We start from the raw sequence: 21709 nt of genomic DNA on the forward strand, positions 1-21709 counted from the left end.
ATATATGTGCGCCTGTGTGTGTGGTTGGTCCGTCTTCACGTTCTGAGTGTACAACAACATCATATATATATATCTATATATATATATATATATATATATATATATATATATAGATAGATAGATAGACAGATATATATATATAGATAGATAGATAGACAGATAGATATGTGAATATGTGTTTATGTTACATGTATGCATATATATATATTTCATTGTTGTATTTGGTTTTATGTATGTATATATATATATATATATATATATATATATATATGTGTGTGTGTGTGTGTGTGTGTGTGTGTATGTTTATGTAATTAAGTGCGGTTGAATGTAACTACATAGGTATGTGTTTACATACGAAAAAGTTTGGACGTGCATGTCAGACAGAGTAATAGTAAATTAAGCACAAAATCTTCAAACGCCGATAAATTATTGAGAACTTTAAATGCTTTTCATTTCTTCGATAAGCACGATTCGTGGAAGCAGAAATATAATTAAGTTTGTTGAATAGAAACATCAAGCTTTACCATTTCCTTCACAATATAATACAGGTATAGAGTGCGATACAGCACCTGCAGTTGCCACAGACTAAAGTGTTTATTCACATACCAAAAGCAAAGTGCCTGAAAGAGATGGAAATTTCTTCAGCAGGTATGTATATATATGTAAATATATGTTTGGGTGTGTAGGTTAAATTTCAATTTTCTGATAGCAACAATTTCTAAAGCAAGATGACAACCAACAGACAATTGCGCTACCATCTCTGTTGCTAAGCTACGAAGTGATGCCGTCCTCGCATATATGGTTTCATCTTAGAATCTTCTTTTGTCTTTTCGTTATATTTTCATTTATTGATTGATATTTTTGTTAATGTTACTGTTCTTGCTTTTGTTGTTGTTGTGGTGGTGGTGGTGGCGGTGGTGGTTGTGATGGTGGTAGTGGTGGTGAAAATGATGGTGATGTTTGAAATGGTAGTGGTTGTTGTGGAGGTTGTGTGTTAATGGTGGAGATGGTCGTGGTGGTGGCTATGTACAAAGATTAGAACAAAACCATTACCATCATCATCAACATCATCATCGTCATCATCATCATCATCATCATCATCATCATCGTCGTCATAATTATCATCACCATCATCGTAATCGTCATCGACATTATCCTAATAAAGATCAAGATGATGAGCTGACAGAATCGTTAGTATGCCGAGCGAAAAGCTTACAAATATTTCTTCCGCCTTCGCCTTTCTGAGTTCAAATTCTGCCGAGGTCGACTTTGCATTTCATCCTTTCGAAGGTGATGAAAATAAGTGCCAGTTGACTTACACCTCCCTCCGATATTTGCTAGCCTAATGCCAAAACTTTAAATCATCATCATCATCATCATCATCATCACATCATCATCATCATCATCACCATCATCATCACCATCACCATCATCATCATCATCATCATCATTATCATCATCATCACCATCATCATCATGCTCAACTCGCTCAGATCATGCAACCGACAAGCAAATCTGTGTTATTCAGCAGAACATTTGCTCTAGACCAACATTTAAAGCAAGTCTTTTACACCATTTCCAAGGTCGCACTTCTGAGTTAAGATCAGAATTAATGAGAGCCACAGTCTACCTAGGAAACATATTATCAATGTTATGAAATATTAACTTCGTTTAATATCAGTCCTCGCCCTTGCTCCTCCTCCTCCACCTCCCCTTCTCTTTCTCCTTCCCCTCCTCCTCCTCCTTCCCCTCCTCATCTTCCTGTTCCACCTCCTTGTCATGATCATATTTGAATAGAAGGATAAGCTATCGTCAAATATTTCAACCGGTCATGCCGTCTGCAGAGAAATTGTCACAAAGCCTCATAAACGAATGTCTACAATTTGTTTCCTTTTAATAGACGTATTGTAAAGTCCCACAGCCCTTACTGCAAAATATATTTCTCTATTTTGTTTTTATCCAGCAGGAACAAGGCCATGCTAGAGCGTTGCTATACTAAATGGAAATCATATTCGTTTTTTCCCAGTGAAGGATGATTGGCATTAAGTTTAAATACTTCCTTCCTGGACCATCATTTTAATTTCGATCTTAAGGTCCGGCACCGCAGAATTTAAAAAATACCTTATATTCTAGCTTCTAAATGACGATGTAAATTTCTAGAGCGAAGCAACTTCGTACTTCGTGCAAAGACTTACTCAAATTCTTGCTTCGTAGATGTAATCCGGCCCCAAGATAAAACACTACCACCTTTAGAGCCGTAAGCAGGGTTTTTTTCTCAACATTTAGGTCAGCTCCCCTGTTAGAAAATAAATTCATCCGCTGTTTCTACCAATCAAGGATACATTGAAAATAGCCTGAAGCACTACCATTCTTCTGACTAACAGACAAAAACATTCCAAATAGTGTTTACAAAATGAATAGAGAGCTTAAATAGAATTTTATTACTGGAAGCTGGGTGCATAGCCTTTGCTATAGCAAATAGAGTGATTTATCATTTTTATCATTGTTTAAATAAAAATCAAAAGGATTTCATTGCAACTGTGGCTATTAAACAACGGATCATGAGAAATAAATGAATGTTTTGATGATTGCTAATTGAATCATAGAGAATATTTAATAAAACGCTGTTTCAATGAGCAATTTACAATTAATAGAAGCAGGAAATAAACGGAAGAGCCCGAAATGTCATAATTACACACGCACACACATATAAACAGTCACACGCATACTCAAATAAACAGTCACACGCACAAAACACACACACACACACTCACGCATATAAACAAGCAGTAACCTCTACGAACACACAAAAGCAAGCGAGAGTAAAGATATATACGCAGCATTCACACATATTTGTATGCGTGTCAATGTATGCGTGAGTCTGTATGTCTGTGCGCCTGCATGAGCGTTTCATGAACAACGTGTAGTATGATTAGCTTCATGTTTTGTAATCAAGAACCGAATGGATTTTGTAAATAATGCATATACATATATATATACATTTATATACATATACATATTCATACATACACGAACGTGTATATATGTATATATATTGACTATGGTATATATATATATATATATATATATATATATATTATATATATATATTATAATATATATATGTACATATATATATATATATATATATATGTCTGTAGTATATATATATATATATATATATATATATATATACATACACACCTACATATGTATATCTATGTGTGTATGTATATATATATGCATATATATATATATATCTATATCTATATATATATGCAATCATGTTTATAATTGTTATTACTATTGTACTTGTGCTACCGTGTGATGCGTATACATATATACATATATATATATATATATATACGCACACATATATATATATATACAGAAGCACATATGTATAGGGTAATGTATACATATATCCATACACACACCTATATATATATATATATATATGTGTGTGTGTATTTATCAATAAAATATTTAATATACATATATATATTTGTGTGTGTGTGTGTGTGCGTGTATGTGTATTTGTGTGTGTGTGTGTATGTGTATTTTTATTCGCTTTATAAATTTGTTATTATATTCTCGAATTCTTTCCAATGAAAGTTGTTTAGATTCTTCTTTTTCGTGTTGATTTGCCTTTGTCATTTTGTTCCATAATTCATTTTCCCCCAAATACTCGGAATAATGTTTTTCGTTCCCTTATTTTTTTACATTTTCTTTAATTATTTTTTTCTTAATTTTAGTTTCCACTGTAGTATAAACTTCTGATATCCCTATTGCTGTTGGTGATGATGATGATGAAGACGATGATGCTGACGTTGACGATGTTGGGAGTGATGATAATGTTGACTATAGTGTGTATAGTTTAGACTTTGATTTTCTTTTTAATTATTTATATCTTAATTACTTCTGTTCTTAACTGTAAAAAACAGTCTCCAGAGATTTTCATCAAATATTCCGCGTATAACAATAGAAAACTGGACAAACACACACACACGCACTTACACACGTACAAACAGACACGTAGACAGATATTTTTTTCACACGTATATAGATATATAGATATAGTAACATAACTATATATATATATATATATATATATTTACATATATAGATATATATAAATGTGTAAATACATATATATAAATATTTAAGTATATATATATGCATACTATATCTATCTATATATATATATATATATATATATATTATATATATATGAATGTATATGTGTTTGTATGAATATACATGCCTATATGCATCTACATCTATATAAAGAAATTTACGTATATATATATATATATATATATATATATATATATATATATACACGCTTGCAGATATGTATCATATACAAATCCATTGCAGGTTCTTATGTATGCATATTAGACTCAACACGCAAAACATTAATATATGCGTGAGAGGGATAGTAGAGTAGTGTGTGCGTGTGAGAGGGGGGAGGCATGGAGGGAGGACGAGAGAGACGTCATTAGAACAGAAATGAAAACGTGACACAAAACTCATTTCAATTAAAACACACCATAATTTTTATTTTTTGTTGTTTTTTTTTTTTTTTCAAAATATTTTTCCGTATTAAAATCCGTTTCGGGCCCATAATAGCATTAGTAACAAATAAACTGTATAAACTATAAACCATATTATCAGATTTCCTTCAAGTACTGTCATTTAATTTAATCAATATTCTGGTGTGAAGCATTGTTTTTTTTGTTTTCTTTTTTAATCCTAAATCTATATTTTGGAAGTAATCAGTATCTCGGATATCTCATGCATCCCTAAAGAGCCTGCGAAGAGAATATGCATTTTTACGATACAATATGATACTAATACAATACACTCCACATCCCATCTAAGTTGTTAATTAATAGAGATAAATATTATTGTTATATTGCGTTAAAACCAACACAAATATCATCATTCTTATCAGTATTTTCAATATTTTCATTATCATTATTATCATTATTATTATTTCTTTCTTTACTACCCACAAGGGGCTAAACACAGAGAGGACAAACAATGACAGACAAACAGATTAAGACGATTATATCGACCCCAGTACGTAAACTGTAATTATTTAATCGACCCCGAAAGGATGAAAGGCAAAGTCGACCTCGGCGGAATTTGAACTCAGAACGTAGCGGCAGACGAAATACCGATAAGCATTTCGCCCGGCGTGCTAACGAATCTGCCAGCTCGCCGCCACTTCATTATTATCATTATTATTATCATTATTATCATTATTATCATTATTATCATTATTATTATTATCATCACAAAGGCAGCGAGCTGTCAGAATTATTAGCACGAGGAGGGAAATGCTTAGCGGTATTTCATCTGCCGTTACTAAGGGCGGCGAGCTGGCAGAATCGTTAAAACGTCGGGCAGAATGCTTAGCGGTATTTCGTCTGCCGCTACGTTCTGAGTTCAAATTCCACCGAGGTCGACTTTGCCTTTCATCCTCTCAGGGTCGATAAATTAAGTAACAGTTACGCACTGGGGTCGATTTAATCGACTTAATCCGTTTGTCTGACCTTGTTTGTCCCTTCTGCGTGTAGACCCTTGTGGGCAGCAAAGAAATAGGTATTTTGTCTGCCACTATGTTCTGAGTTCAAATTATGCCGAGGTCGACAATGCCTTTCCTGATTTAGGGGTCGATAAAATAAGTTGAAAACAGGGGTCGATGTAATTGACTTAGTCCCTCCCCCAAATTGCTGCCCTTATTATTATTTTACATGTTCCCGTCATTTGACTACGGCTATGCTGGAGCCCCGTCATGAATATTTTATGCGGAACAAATGCACCCAAGGACTTACAGTTTTGAGACTAGTACTTATTCTATCGTTAAGCAATGTTTGAGGGGCGTATTCGCTTCTTAAACGCCCCCAGGAACCATAGACGTGCTTATAACCGAAGGCGAAATATTCAAGTTGGTTTCTATGAAAAATTCGCGCTATATGCAAGTTTGTTTCCATAATATATGGCTTCGGTAATATACGGTTTCTGTAATATATTGGTTTCTGTAATATAAATCGTTTACAGTGATGCCCCAGCATGGCCGCAGTTCTATGACTGGAAAAAATAAAAAATAAAATATAAAAAAGATTAAACGACAATAAAATGTGTTTATACGAGCTCTTTGTTAATCAAGGATTAATGATTAATGACTACGCTTTGAATTATTCCGAAATATTCTTCAGACAAAAACAAAATGAAAGCATCACGCAAGAAGGAACGGTTAAAACACGAAAATTTAGAATTCCAATTAATACTTAACAAAGAATGACGCAAATTGAAACGTAGATGAGAATAAAAAGAAGCGCCAAAAACGATAGGATTTTATCTTCTGGAAGTAATAGAGTCGTTTCTTTGTTTTCCACTGGTCTTCAGTCAAATGAACACAAACGAATTGCTGTAAGCTATGCTATGAAGCAACGCCGGCGAAGTTTCAAGAATTGTAAGCAGCAGAGGCAGACAGGGTGTTTCATATAGATGGCCACTTTGGGAAAGACGGATTAGGTTAAGTGGTTAATGTAGGTGTTATAATGGAAGTAAATGATTTAGATACAGGTGGAAAAACATTCGATACGTCAATATCAAATTCATAATAACCGCAACGATATATGATGATTTAACTGCTTTTCTACGGTTATATGTGTATATGTATATATGTATGTATGTTTGTATGTATGTAGATAGCTAGATAGATAGATGGATAGTACATACATACATTGACAGATAGATAGATAGATAGATAGATAGATAGATAGATAGATAGATAGATAGATAGATAGATAGACAGACAGATAGGTAGATAGGTAGATAGCCAGATAGCCAGATAGATAGATAAACAGACAGATAGATAGATAGATAGATAGATAGATAGATAGATAGATAGATAGAGAGAGAGAGAGGGAGAGATAAATAGATAGATAGATAGATAGTTAGATAGATAGATAGATAGATAGAGAGAGGGAGAGATAAATAGATAGATAGATAGATAGATAGATAGACAGACAGACAGATAGATAGATAGGTAGATAGGCAGATAAATAAATAAATAGATAGATAGATAGATAGATAGATAGATAGATAGATAGATAGATAGATAGATAGATAGATAGATAGATAGATATGTATATGGAAATGAAAATGTATAGAAGTGTGTATAAATATATATATATATATACACACATGCCACATATCACCCAAAGCCTCACATCACACGAGGTTTCTAATAATGAAGGTGTAGCACAGCCCACGGTGGTGCCCCAGCATGACCGCAGCATTAAAGCTCAAACAACTTTAAAAGTTTATATGTGTGTGTGTGTTTGCGTGCGAAAATGTATTTATAAAAATGTATTAGCATATATATATATATATATATATATATATATATATATATATATATATATATGCAAACATACATACGTACATATACACTACATTTCATATACACACATGCATGCATACTTATTTATTTATTATATTCGTTATTTAAAATCGGTGTCTATAACCGCAGGAAATAACAAATGAAAAGTTTGTATATCTTTGGCGCACCTGCCTTCTATGAACTGCCGTCATCTCTCGGTGAACATTTCACAACCAACCTGAAATCAAAGCTGTTAATTCCGAAAACGCTACAATCTCTCTGTATGTGTATACCTGTGTGCATGTTTGTACGTGTGTATGCGTGTGCTTACGCATGCGAGTGTGTTTTTTTTTGTGTGTGTGTATGTTTGCCTATATCATTGTAATAATAGTTGTGTGAGTCTTTGTGAATGTATGATCTTTCTGTGGCTCCAAGCGAATGGAAGACGTGGTCAAAGTATTATATAAACTTTATATTTGTCATAAATAATGTATAATTGTGTTTATGCACAGCCAACAATACATAAGTGTTTATATATGTGTGTGAGTGTGCGTGTGTGCGTGCGTGCGTGTGTGTGTAAATACCTATGTATGTATATATATATATATGTTTATACATATACATATATAAATATGTATATGTGTGTGTATACATACATATACACACATGTGGAAATATATATATATATATATATATATATATATTGTTTTCCACTGCCTTCGTCTTTGTTTATTTTCATAAAGCTTCCCGTTATATATATATATATATATATATATATATATATATATATATATATATATATATATATATATATATATATATGTATGTATGTATGCATATATATATACTTAATTGATAAGCAGGTAGGTAGGCAGATAGGTGTGTAGGTAGTTATGTAGGTGGGTAGACATGTAGGAAGGTAGACATGTAGGAAGGTATGTAGATACGTAGGTGGGCAGTTATGTATGCATGTATGCATGTATGTAGGTAGGTATGTAGGATGATAGGTAAGTAGGTAGGTAGGTAGGTAGGTATGTAGGTATGTAGGTAGGTAGGATTGTAGGTAAGTAGGTAGGTAGGTAGGTAGGTAGGTAGGTAGGTAGGTAGGTAGAAAGGTAGGATGGTAGGTAAGTAGGTAGGTAGGTAGGTAGGTAGATAAGTAGGTAGATAGGTCTGCCTATTCTATTGTTTCAATCCAGTATCTCGTTCCTGTTGTCGTGTAATTTCAAAGGACCGATTAGAATTGAAATTTCTGGAAATATTTTTCGCAGTCAAAGTATATCAAACAGGAATTTGGACAATTTATTGGTATTATTTATTCCCCATTACGATTGTTTCATATACTGATAGATTTTTACGTCTTAGCTAGATATGTAAGGAATTTTTTATTAGCAAGTCGCGATATACAATATTACATAATTAAATAATAAACAGCGAACTAAATAGTTGTATAATAAAGTTGTGACAGTGAATTAAATAATTAAATAATTAAGCTTATTTCACGACTCAAATATTCTTAATAGGAAATTCCGGAGCTAATTCCGTTTTGCACCTCTCCTTGAAAAGTGCATTTTTTAAGAATAAATGTTGGGGTTCCTACATTTTAAATATCGGAGATTACGAATATGCAAAAGTATTTTTTTTTAATTTCACCCGACGTTCCCCCACTTACTTTTTTGATTTTGCTTACTTTAAAGAAATCGTAGCGAACTGACGAACATATGCAAATCGAAATTAAATACAGACAAAAACATTAAAGTGAAAAGAATTTGCGTTTTACTTTTGTTTGCCTTATATAATTTTAAATAATAATTGAATGTGAATTAAATATGCTGCATTTTACGAGAAACAAACTTGTTTAATAATTAGAGCTATACAGTTTAATAAGGGCTCAAATTGCACCCCAACTCCAATTTTAAATTTTGAACTTTTTCATTCATTTATTTATTTTTCTGTCTATTTATTTATCCATGTCCGTTTATTCATAAAATATATGTCAACTAAATGTGGCGATCCTATAGAAGACGTTGTTTCTGTTGTTTTTAGCCCCAGGAAGTCATTCATATCTATTTCTTTATATAGATATCTATATCTCTATTGAATTTAAAATTTTGAAGAGGTGATTTCTTGAATATTCGGAATCTCCGTCATCTAAAACATGTTTTAATAGGAATTCCGAGCCTTCCACATTTTTAAACCGTGTGTTTCGTGGTTGTTGTGTAAAGCTTCGCATTTGTTAGAAGACCTTACGAATCACTTCCGTACAGTTCTTTCCGATAAAGAGACATCACCGTAAACTACGCATATTTCTTTGGTTACTTGGGAGGCATTTTTCCCTTTACGGAAAAAGAAAAGCATCAAGTGCCGAAAATGAACTTTCTTATCTTCCATTTTAAAGATTTACAGAATTAACACAGGTTATAGGAACATAAACTTTCTTCCACGTAAAGATAGCTTAAATTGTGCACTAAATGGATTGTGCACTAAATCCTATTTAATGGACTCAACCATGTTCTAAAATAAATCGAAAGGTAAGCTTCTATAAACATCACGAACTTTCGGGACAACCCAAATATATATATATATATATATATATATATATATATATATATATATATTCAGTCATATAAACACCGTTTTCCCCCTGCGGTTGCATGACAGACGAGAAGCAATACAAGCTTATAATAATTCCTATATTTCACAGAAATTTAACAAATTATGCTCATATTTGTATGCGTGAGTGTTTTTCCGTGAGCGTTTTGATATATGTGCGAATGCTATCTCGTTAATATACACCAACAATCAAACAACGATGTGAGGCTGTGAGAAGGAGAGGTAAACAGCGTACTTTCATGCATCTGTATGAGAAAGTGTTTGTGTGCGTCCGCGTACGGCAGAGTCTATGTTTGTGAGTGGGAATCGGAGCATGTGTCGTTAGAGAGAAACAAAAAATCACGGAAAAGAATAGAGGTGATTTGTCACTCTAACCCTCTCGCTACTTTTCTGTTATAGAATAATGAACAATCACAATATCAATAGAGATATATGAGCCATATATTAGATACATATTGGAAGATCATCAGCCATCGCACAACGATGGTAAAAGTAGAACGAAAAAAAATACATTCACTCATACAGATCAAATCAGACATCTAAAGTGGAATAACGGCTTGTAACTTTATCAGCGCTTTTATTATTTTCTTTTTTCCATAAGCGTAAACAACTTGATACATTAATATGTACTTATAACAATATTGTCCAGAAGATAACATGGACGTTAGTTAAAGGTTAGCGAGACAATTTGCCTCATAAAAAAAAAATGATATCAAAATTATAGAGAATAATTTACCGTACCGGAATACTCGAGATTGTGGTGAAAAAAAAACAGACATATGCATATACATCTTAATATCTACGCTGGCCCACGTTTATTTATTATCAAATAATAATACACAAAAATACATGTGTATATACATGTATACACTGTGACAATCGCCCACGCATACACACATGTGCCTATGTATATGTATATATATTATTATCAAAATAAGCAACAAGGATATAGAAGGTAGTGTAGTACGATCGTTTCATGCTACCTCATTTTTTTAAACAATGCAAGTATTACATCAGTTTTAAAATGTAAAGCAATCTTCAGCCGCATATAGAATGTTTTAATTAAATAGACAATGTACATTATTATACTTATTCATCTGAATCTAAATTTTGCTATATATAATATATATATATATATATATATATATATATATATATAATATGTACGTAAATAAGGAAGTAAACGTAAACATTGGAAAGGTTTAATGGAAGAGTAGAACTTAAACACGGAGTACTAATCGTCAGTGGCGGATGTGAAAGTCGGTACACGGTGTCGTTTGATCGAGGAGTTCGATCAACCAACACCTGTTTACAAGCCTCTATGATTGGAATAACCAAATATAACCACCATTGGGAATCACACACCACGTACAAGAAAATGTCTTCACCAAAAAAACTTTATCACCGCTTATGAGCACCATTTTACTTGAATCATGGAGCTGCAAATACAATATCCTTCTGTATCTCACTTCTGTATTCATTCTTTTGCTTCCCTTTCTATTTCATATCTTCTCTACAATAAAAATACTCAAACATTTTCACGCGCCGTCTGATGAAAAGATATATAGAATATCCCAAAAACAGCTGTAAAACGTTTTCTTGATAAATGTTATGAAATCTATTTACTGCCTTGGTTTTCTATTATCTCATTCTGTCCAATTATATATGAATACTAATACTTGACCCACGTTGGACTCCTTACTCGTATCATTATCGAGCCTGGAGCGTAACCATGGTTTATCCATAGCACATACTTAACGTTTACCCGATACCATATGGGTCTTCTTGAAACTAATAACTTCCATAGCCTATATATATTCTCACACACACACACATACTCACATATATATACATATATATACATATGAATATATACATATACATATTTACATATATGCACAGACACATATATATATATATATATATATATATATGCATATAATGTTATATATATATATACATTCACAGACACACCACACACAACACGTATATATATATGTATATATATGTGTGTATATATATGTATAGATATGTATATATATATATATATATAGATATATATATATATATATATATACCAAATATATATATATAAATATATATATACATACGTATACATATATACATATATATCACGTATAAAATATGCATATACACTTGTATACATAGTTGCACATGTTCCTGTATGTACGCATGCACACACACACACAGATATATATACAGCAATAAACATGCATATGTGTATGCATATGTGTGTGTGTGTATGTGTTCGTGTGTATGCATATGATTATACGATAAAATAGAGTCACATTAAGAAATGCTCTATCTATATCATCGCACTAGATTCATTACTTGTTGATAAAATGCAATGTTTACTGAAAGTTCTAAATTTGAGAGCATGGCGAAGCGTGGCTCATCGTTACATAAGTTCATGACAATGCAATGGAGATTTCCTTTAATTGAATTTTTGCTGATGGCTAGGAAAAAGGGTCAGGGCATAGGTGCTGCTTCACTGAAAATATTAAATTAAGAAAGTGCATAAAGCACATACGCAATAAGAGGAATCTGTTATTATATTGTATGCTAATTCCGTTGTAACCATCTATAATAAACCACACTGTATCAATAATTAATGTACACTCTACAATCGATGTTTAAATCTACTCACACCCGCACTATCGCACTCTCTCCCTCTTTTCCCATATATATATATATATATATATAATATATATATATAATAGGGAGAGAGAAGAGAGAGAGAGAGTGAGAGAGAACCGAGATATATATATATAGACAGATAGTAGATAGATAGATAGATAGATAGATAGATAGATAGATAGATAGATAGATAGATAGATAGATAGATAGATAGACAGACAGATAAATAGAGAAATAGAGAGATAGGTAGAGAGATATAGATATATAGATAGACACTCATATATATATATATAATTATATACATACATATATATATATATATATAAACATATATGTATACATATGTACATATATATGTGTATATATATATACTTGTATATACGTACGTATATATTTTTAAACACATACACACATTTATATATATATATATATGTGTGTGTGTGTGTGTGTGTGTGTGTGTGCATATGTTCGCATACACGTACAGCATCAACAAACATACTCACACACGAATATATAAGCATATATGTATTTACGTTCATATGTATTAATACGTGTATATGTGTGTATATTGATATATGTTTATATACATGTATATAAGTGTGGAGTGTGAAATGGCGTCTGTTATTCTACTTATCTTCATTACTGCAATTATCTAAATAATATTCTTATTGGGACGTTAAAATTCTACATTACACTTTTGGCATTTGATCGCTATCAGAAACAGGGCCACGTAATTAAAGTATAGAAAATATGTGAGCGAAATTGCCTCCAGTCGATTTCAACTGATTTTCTCAAGTAACTCTTCACTGCCACAAATACTACTAAGTCACGTGCATCAAATTTACCTATGTAATCTTATGCTTCAACAAACCTCTTCATGTTCGTATTTTAAAAAATTCCAACATAGGCGCAGGAGTGGCTGTGTGGTAAGTAGCTTGCTAACCAACCACATGATTCCGGGTTCAGTCCCACTGCGTGCCATCTTGGGCAAGTGTCTTCTGCTATAGCCCCGGGCCGACCAATGCCTTGTGAGTGGATTTGGTAGACGGAAAGTGAAAGAAGCCTGTCGCATATATGTATATATATATATATATATATATATATATATGTGTGTTTGTGTTTCTGTTTCTGTGTCTGTGTTTGTCCCCCTAGCATTGCTTGACAACCGATGCTGGTGTGTTTACGTCCCCGTAACTTAGCGTTTCGGCAAAAAGAGACCGATAGAATAAGTACTGGGCTTACAAAGAATAAGTCCCGGGGTCGATTTGCTCGACTAAAGGTGGTGCTCCAGCATGGCCACAGTCAAATGACTGAAACAAGTAAAAGAGCAAAGAGTAAAGAGTAAGGTAATGCTTCGTAGAGTTCACCATGGATGTGAAAGCGGTGGTTGAGACCGGATTTTTTTCTTTTTTTCTTTTATTCTGTTACTTGTTTCAGTCATCTGACTGCGGCCATGCTGGGGCAACGCCTTTAGTGGAACAAACTGAGCCAAATACTTATTATATTGGTCTCTTATGTCGAACCCCTTGCTTATGGGGACGCAAACATACCAATATCGGTTGTTAAGTGATGGTGGGGGACAAACACAGACAAAAATACACACAGACACAGATATGTATATGTATATATATGTATGTATATATATATATATATATATATAGTATATATATATATATATATATATATATATATATATATATATATATATATATATATATATATATATATATATTACGGTGTAGGTAAACAAACAAAATTTGCTTTACTTTTTAGCAGCGTTGAGATGTATTAAAATAAACTGATATAGTAATATATTACTCGGAAATGCATTTTTTGTAATGCATTATTCTTTGTAAGCCCAGTACTTATTCTATCGGTCTCTTTTTCCGAACCGCTAAGTAACGGGGACGTAAACACACCAGCATCGGTTGTCAAGCAATGCTAGGGCGACAAACACAGACACACAAACACACAACCGCATATATATATATATATATATATACATATATACGACAGGCTTCTTTCAGTTTCCGTCTACCAAATCCACTCACAAGGCATTGGTCGGCCCGGGGCTATAGCAGAAGACACATGCCCAAGATGCCACGCAGTGGGACGGAACCCGGAACCATGTGGTTGGTTAGCAAGTTACTTACCACGCAGCCAGTCCTGCGCCATCTACATACATCCAAACAAAAATACCCGGTTGTTGTTGAAATTCCAATGAAGTATCCTTGGCTCTATGTTAGAAACCGGTTCCTTCGCTATTCGCAAGAAATCTTGAAAAATAAACTGAATAAACACACACACACACACACACACACACACACACACACACACACCACACACACACACATATACATATATATATATTATATATATATATACATATATTTATATAGATACATAAAAATAAATTCATAACGTAGTGCGTTAACGTAAGATGGTGTTAGTTATATTTTCCCAAACAAGCTCTCTCGGAATATTTAAGCGTGACTTCGGGTTTAATGAGAGACGACAAAAGAACGTGTTATAGATAATTAAATTCAGCATTATTATGTAAATACCCATGATTATCATTAGTTATTACATGCAAATATTTTTCACTTGGTGACATTTCATTTAAGGAAAGCCTGCGGCTATAACTAGATTTATGTAATTTTGGGGGCTTGTATATATATATATATGTGTTTGTAAGTCGGTTTGTTCGTATACATTCACAGTGACAAAAACATATGTATGTGTATATGTTTGTATCTATCTATCTATCAATCTATTTACCTATCAGACCACCTATCTATATATTCACCAATAATTCTATGTGTATATCCCATCTATCTTATATATGTTAGTGTATATAAATATGAATATATATATATATATATATATATAGACATATATAGATATTATATATGGAATAGATATAGAAAGATAGATAGAATAGAGATAGATAGATAGATAGAGAGATAGATAGATAGATAGATAGATAGATGAATAGGCAGATTGATGATAGGTAGAAGACAGATTGATAGATAGACATACAGACAGACAGATATATAGATAGATAGATAGATAGATGGATAGAAATAAATAGATAGATAGATAGAGATAGATAGATAGATAATAGATAGATAGATAGATAGATAGATAGATATATAGATAGATAGATAGATAGACAGATAGATAGATAGATAGAATAGATAGATAGATAGATAGATAGACAGACGGATAGATAAACATTGGGATACAAATAGATATTTATGTATATATGTGTGTATTTGTGTTTATATAGATAGGTATATATATATATATATATATATATATATATATATATATATATATATATATATATATATATATATATATATATATACAGAATACAACACCACCACACCCTCCCCCCATTAAGAGTGTGTGTGTATGAATTATGTATGTATGTCATATTTTTATTTTCTCGACAATCAGCAGACATACTATTGTTCGATATTCTATAATCATTAGGTATATCTCACTGTTGTATATGATAACATTTCACTGAGATTTGCCAACAGCTGGAAAATCCTGCCGCAGGCAAAGCCATGAATATAAAATAATTACGTTATTTGCTAGACGTACATTCAATTATTTCTGAATTATTTGAATTTTATGGTAATAACCAAAAATAAGTTACCCTCCCTGGCGGATAGTCTCTGCTATTCTATTTTGTGAATGTCATGTAAAATCAACCTTAGTTAACGGAAGGTAAACCTCGCCAAAAGGCTGGGGGTACTTCTGTTGACTCAACATACGTTTATCACTTTGGCAATGCGGCTGGGTTGGGTGTGTGTGCTTGTTACTTTCTTTGTTACCATTTTTATCCTCGATATATATATATATGTGTGTGTGAGTGTCTATGTATGTATATATATATATATATATATATATATATATATATATGTATGCATACATACATGCACAGATATATATATGTACATGATGCCATTATGAAAATACCGTCACGAGTGGCAAGCGAATTATCAGCCGTATAGGCAAATTAATAAAATATATACATACAATAGTAGATAAGTACATATATACACAAAGGTACTACATGCGACGTAGGTGTTCATGTACTGCCCTTATGTGTGTATGTGTATATATAATATATATAAATATATATATATATACCTACATGTATATATATATTAAATATATAATATAATATATATATATACAAAGTAGTTGTATGCTATCAACTTAATGTGATAGTCCCATGAAGGGAATAATACAATAATACTACTATAACACTACGCTATATATATATATATATATATATATATACCAACATGGTTTCCGACCAGGGAGAAGCTGTTTAACTCAGCTCCTACAACACTATGACTGGGTGCTGAAACGGATTCTCAACCACTCAAATGTGGAAGTGATATATCTCGACTTTGCAAAGGCCGTTGATAAAGTCGATCATGGAATGATATGTCACAAACTGCGTGATCTCAACATAGTTGGAAAACTGGAGAATGGCTTCATGACTTTCTGAAAGATAGAGTCAGGTGGTAGTGGCCAATGGGGGCCCACTCCATTAACACGCAAATAGTGAGCGGTGTTCCGCAGGGCACTGTTCTGGGACCACTACTGTTCATAATGGCCCTCTCAGACATGCCCTCATCCACGCAGAGAGCCACGATCACAAGTTATGCAGATGATACAAAAGTTTCACAGGCAATACAGAACCCTGAGGACACTAAATACCTGCAATGTGAGCTAGACAAAATATACAAGTGGGCCGAAAAGAATAGCATGCAGTTCAATGCTGAAAAGTTTCAAGCTCTATACTATCAGCATGCAAAACTAATGCAATACCCAATGAATACACTGGACCCGGAGGAATAGCAATCCCAGAGGCACAATCAGTGCGTGACCTAGGTATTTACATGAGTGATGGACGCGACCTTTCGTGTACATGTTGCTAAATTGGCAATGAAATGTAGACGACTGGCCGGATGGAATCCTCAGAACCTTTAGAACAAGAGAACAAGAAACCATGATGGTCCTCTGGAGGACACTTGTCCTAAGCCACTTTGACTACTGCTCTTAGTTATGGTCACCATCCAGTGTCAAGTTGATCACAGAGCTCGAGGCGATCCAACGTAGCTACACGAAGAAGATAGCCTCTATGCAGAATGTAAGCTACTGGGAAAGACTCAAGAGATTAAAACTATATTCCCTGGAGCGTAGGCGGGAAAGATATGCCATAATATACATCTGGAAGATCCTGGAGGGAAGTGTCCCGAACTTTGGCATCGAGAGTTACGGAAATGCCAGAACTGGGCGCCACTATAGGACAAGATTCTGTGATAGCCTGGGCTTCCGAGGCCCACAGCTCTTCAATATCCTCCCGAAGAACCTGAGAGATCTGCATGGGGTGGATGCAGATGTCTTTAAAATGAAGCTGGATCTCTTCCTGTCAGGTGTCCCAGATGACCAACTCACGGCAGGAGGGGCAGATGAGGGCAGCTGCATCGAACCTCTCATGCACCAAATGGCAGTTGCTAGAAGCCTTCGTGAAGTGAAACCAAGTAGCAACAGCAAATGGCGGTGCCCCAGCATGGCCACAGCTCATAAGCTGAAACTAGAATCAATCAATCAATCATATATATATGTCGTTGCTTTTATGCAAAATGTGTCGTAAGTCCAAAACGTTGATTTTTCACAAAACAAAAAAATAGTTTCACCATTCCATCCAAGGCATAGTTGACCTCGGCGGAATTTGATCCCAGAAAGTTAACACGAGTGAAATATCGCTAAGCATTTTGCAAGTGGTGCTAACGATTCTGCCAGCTCGCTACTTTCTTCTAAACAAAAGAGAGGCAGAGTTGTTGGTAGGCGTTACGAAAATTTAGAGTTGGTTGTGTCAAGTTTAAGGATATGTTACGATAAGAGTATTTAGGCAAAGGTGTTCCGAGGTACAAGAATCAAATCCTAGGCACTTGCAAGCGGACTGTAACATTTCTTTGAACTAAACATTAATTCATGAGAAGATTACGTTGCTATACTTTCAACAGGTAAGATTTCGCACCTTATAGATCCTTACTCAAGATATTTCAATTAATTCCAATCAGGTTTGTTTTTGTACACTATATGCAATGTTGGTGTGTGCGCACGTGTATGTTTATGTGTGTGTGTGTGTGTGTGTGTGTGTGTGTGTGTGTGTGTGTGTGTGTGTGTGTGTGTGTGTGTGCGTGCGTGCGTGTGTGTCAGAACGGATATGTGCAGCATTTAGTCAGACAACGTAGAAAATACTCTGTATAATTAGCGAGATTGTGTTACCAGGGCATTATAACGTATTAAATCCATTATTTATTATTATCTCAAGGGATTATTTCGAGAAACCTATCTATTTACATGGCGGAAGTGAACAGGAAACTAACAAGAATCTTTTATATCAGAATGTATCCATTTATCCTAAGACAAATTATTCGTATCAAACCTGGAGTAAGATACAGCAAAAATATGGGTTGTATTAAAACAAAGAAATGAAGGAATAGATATAAAAAAATAACAAAGAAATTAAAGAGATTCAACTGAGAATGTGAAATGTAAGAGATAATAAGTATGTTTTTGCTTATATTTAATCTAATTAAATATGATAATCCTATTAAATAATTACCATTCACACAAACATATTTATACACACACACAGATCCATACACACTATTGTGCAGTTGATCAATATGCATATATGTGGAGGTGCAATGGCCCTGTGGTTATGGCAGCGGTCGCGGTCGTCGGATCACGGTTTCAATTATCAGACCGGGCGTTGCGAGTATTTATTCAACGAAAACACCTAAAGTTCCACGACGCTCCGGCAGAGGATGGTGGCGAAACCTGCTGTCCTGTTTCACCACAACTTTCTCTCACTCTTTCTTCCTGTTGCACCTGTATTTCAAAGGGCCAAACTTGATGCACCCTGTGTCACTTTGAATCTCCCCGAATTCTGTGTCCTCTTTCACGTTGTCGACATATATCTACGCTATCTGGCATTATACTCTGATTGGTACAGCACACATTATGATGCTACTTCTTTCGGTTAAGCGAAGATGCCTTTTGGATGCGAAATAGATGTAGCACATGACCAACCAATGATCTTCTCTATGGAAGTTTTCCAAAGGTTCCAACGCGATTACAAAACAACGTCTCAGTATTCTGAAAATATCATCCAGAATTCACATAAAAGTGCTACCCCAAGGCGGTGCGCTAACAGAATCGTTAGTCCACCAGGTAAAATGCTTGGCTGCATCTCGTCCGTCTTTACGTTCAAATCCCAACGAGGTGGACTTTGCCCTTCATTCTTTCTGGGTCGATAAAACAAGTACAAGTTCAGGACTGAGTTTGAGGATATCGGCTTGTCCTTTTTCAATTATTTGCTGGCATTGTGACAAAAATTCGAAACCATTATGAAAGAACTATCTGTTAATGTATGGGAAAAGAATGAACGTGCCCTTTATAGTGTGACCGGAATAGCAACTAATAATATAAACATTCGCAAATAAAATAAAACGGTTTTTCAGTAAGTATAATATTATTTTCTGAAAAATGCAGTTACGATCGGATCCAACACAATATAAAATATACAATAACATAAATTATTACATGCTAGTTCACATGGTTAATGATTTGACCAGATAATCGTTTACAAGAAATAGTGGCTCGTGAAGCTATGCGCTGTTAGTACGTAGGTTTAAATTATTTGATATAACTGAGCTTAGCGATGAACACGTTCGTTGTCACACCGAGGGAATACTTTTAAGGTAGGGGTCTGTCGAAGGAAAAAAAGTGGGTGAGATTAGATGCAAAATTAATGTTAGTGGAACGTAGACGTGTTTCTCTCTTGCGTGTATACATAACACTGGAAGAGCATATTTGTAATACTTCAGCACGACATCTATAACAAGGAATGATTGGTAGCTTTAATACCTGTCTCGTCAATAGCAGTATATTTCAGCTGTTGATAAATGACAAACTTCCAAGGGAATACGATGAGTTATCACCGTTATATGTGTGTATGTGTATATGCGTATTGCAGGGTGCATGAAGTGTCACAGAGGGTAGCACTTTTAAAGGGGTAACATCTCGCAGTCTTACGTGTGCTTCGTTTGCATTGATATCTTTCTGGCTCCCAGCTCTCACCTGTGGTTGTTAGTACTTGTCTTCGTGCAACGAGTGCCACACCCCAATAAACCGTTTCGACCCGTGGGTTAAACCACCAGGGGAGGTAGGGCTTACCTACGTCTATATGTGAAGCCTGGCTCTGACTGACTCCAAAACGGAAGCTTAATGGTTCAACAGACCAGAAGGCGGTCACAGCAACGCAGTGGGGAGTGCCGTGGGGAAGATAATTCAAATAAGACATCTTGTTCATCCACTGTATCGGTCTCCATCTCCAGTCGACTTGGCTTTGGGAACCCCTGCACGAGAGAGTGAGGTTGATTGTGCGCAACACAAAGCAACCGCGCAAATCATTAGTTAAATGTCATGCACGATCACTCGATGATCCTAGTGACACCGACGAACAAACATACATCAACATTCAGATCTCGCCTTTTCACAACATGCCTTCTCCATGATAAATGATATCACCTGAGATATCGAATTCAGTTCAATTAATTCCTTTCGCATATTTCGTTTTATATTTCTAAGATTTTTGCCACTTAATTTTCTAATTCCAAGAAATATTTGTTTTTCTTTTCTTTACCTCACGCTTTTACTTCCGTTAAGTCTGAGATTTTTGTCTATTTATTTCGCTTTCCATCTCTCTGTCTCCCTCTTTCTCTTTTTATATATCTATCTATGTGTTGGTGCATACATACACACATATATATTTATGTATGCATATATATATATATATATATATATATATATATATAAACATGCATTTATATATATGTATTTATACATACATACTTACATACGTATGTATATATATATACATGCATATATATATGTGTGTATGTGTATTTATACATACATACTTACATACATATATAC

This window comes from Octopus sinensis, linkage group LG25 (assembly GCF_006345805.1).
Source record: "Octopus sinensis linkage group LG25, ASM634580v1, whole genome shotgun sequence".
Classification (NCBI taxonomy): domain Eukaryota; kingdom Metazoa; phylum Mollusca; class Cephalopoda; order Octopoda; family Octopodidae; genus Octopus; species Octopus sinensis.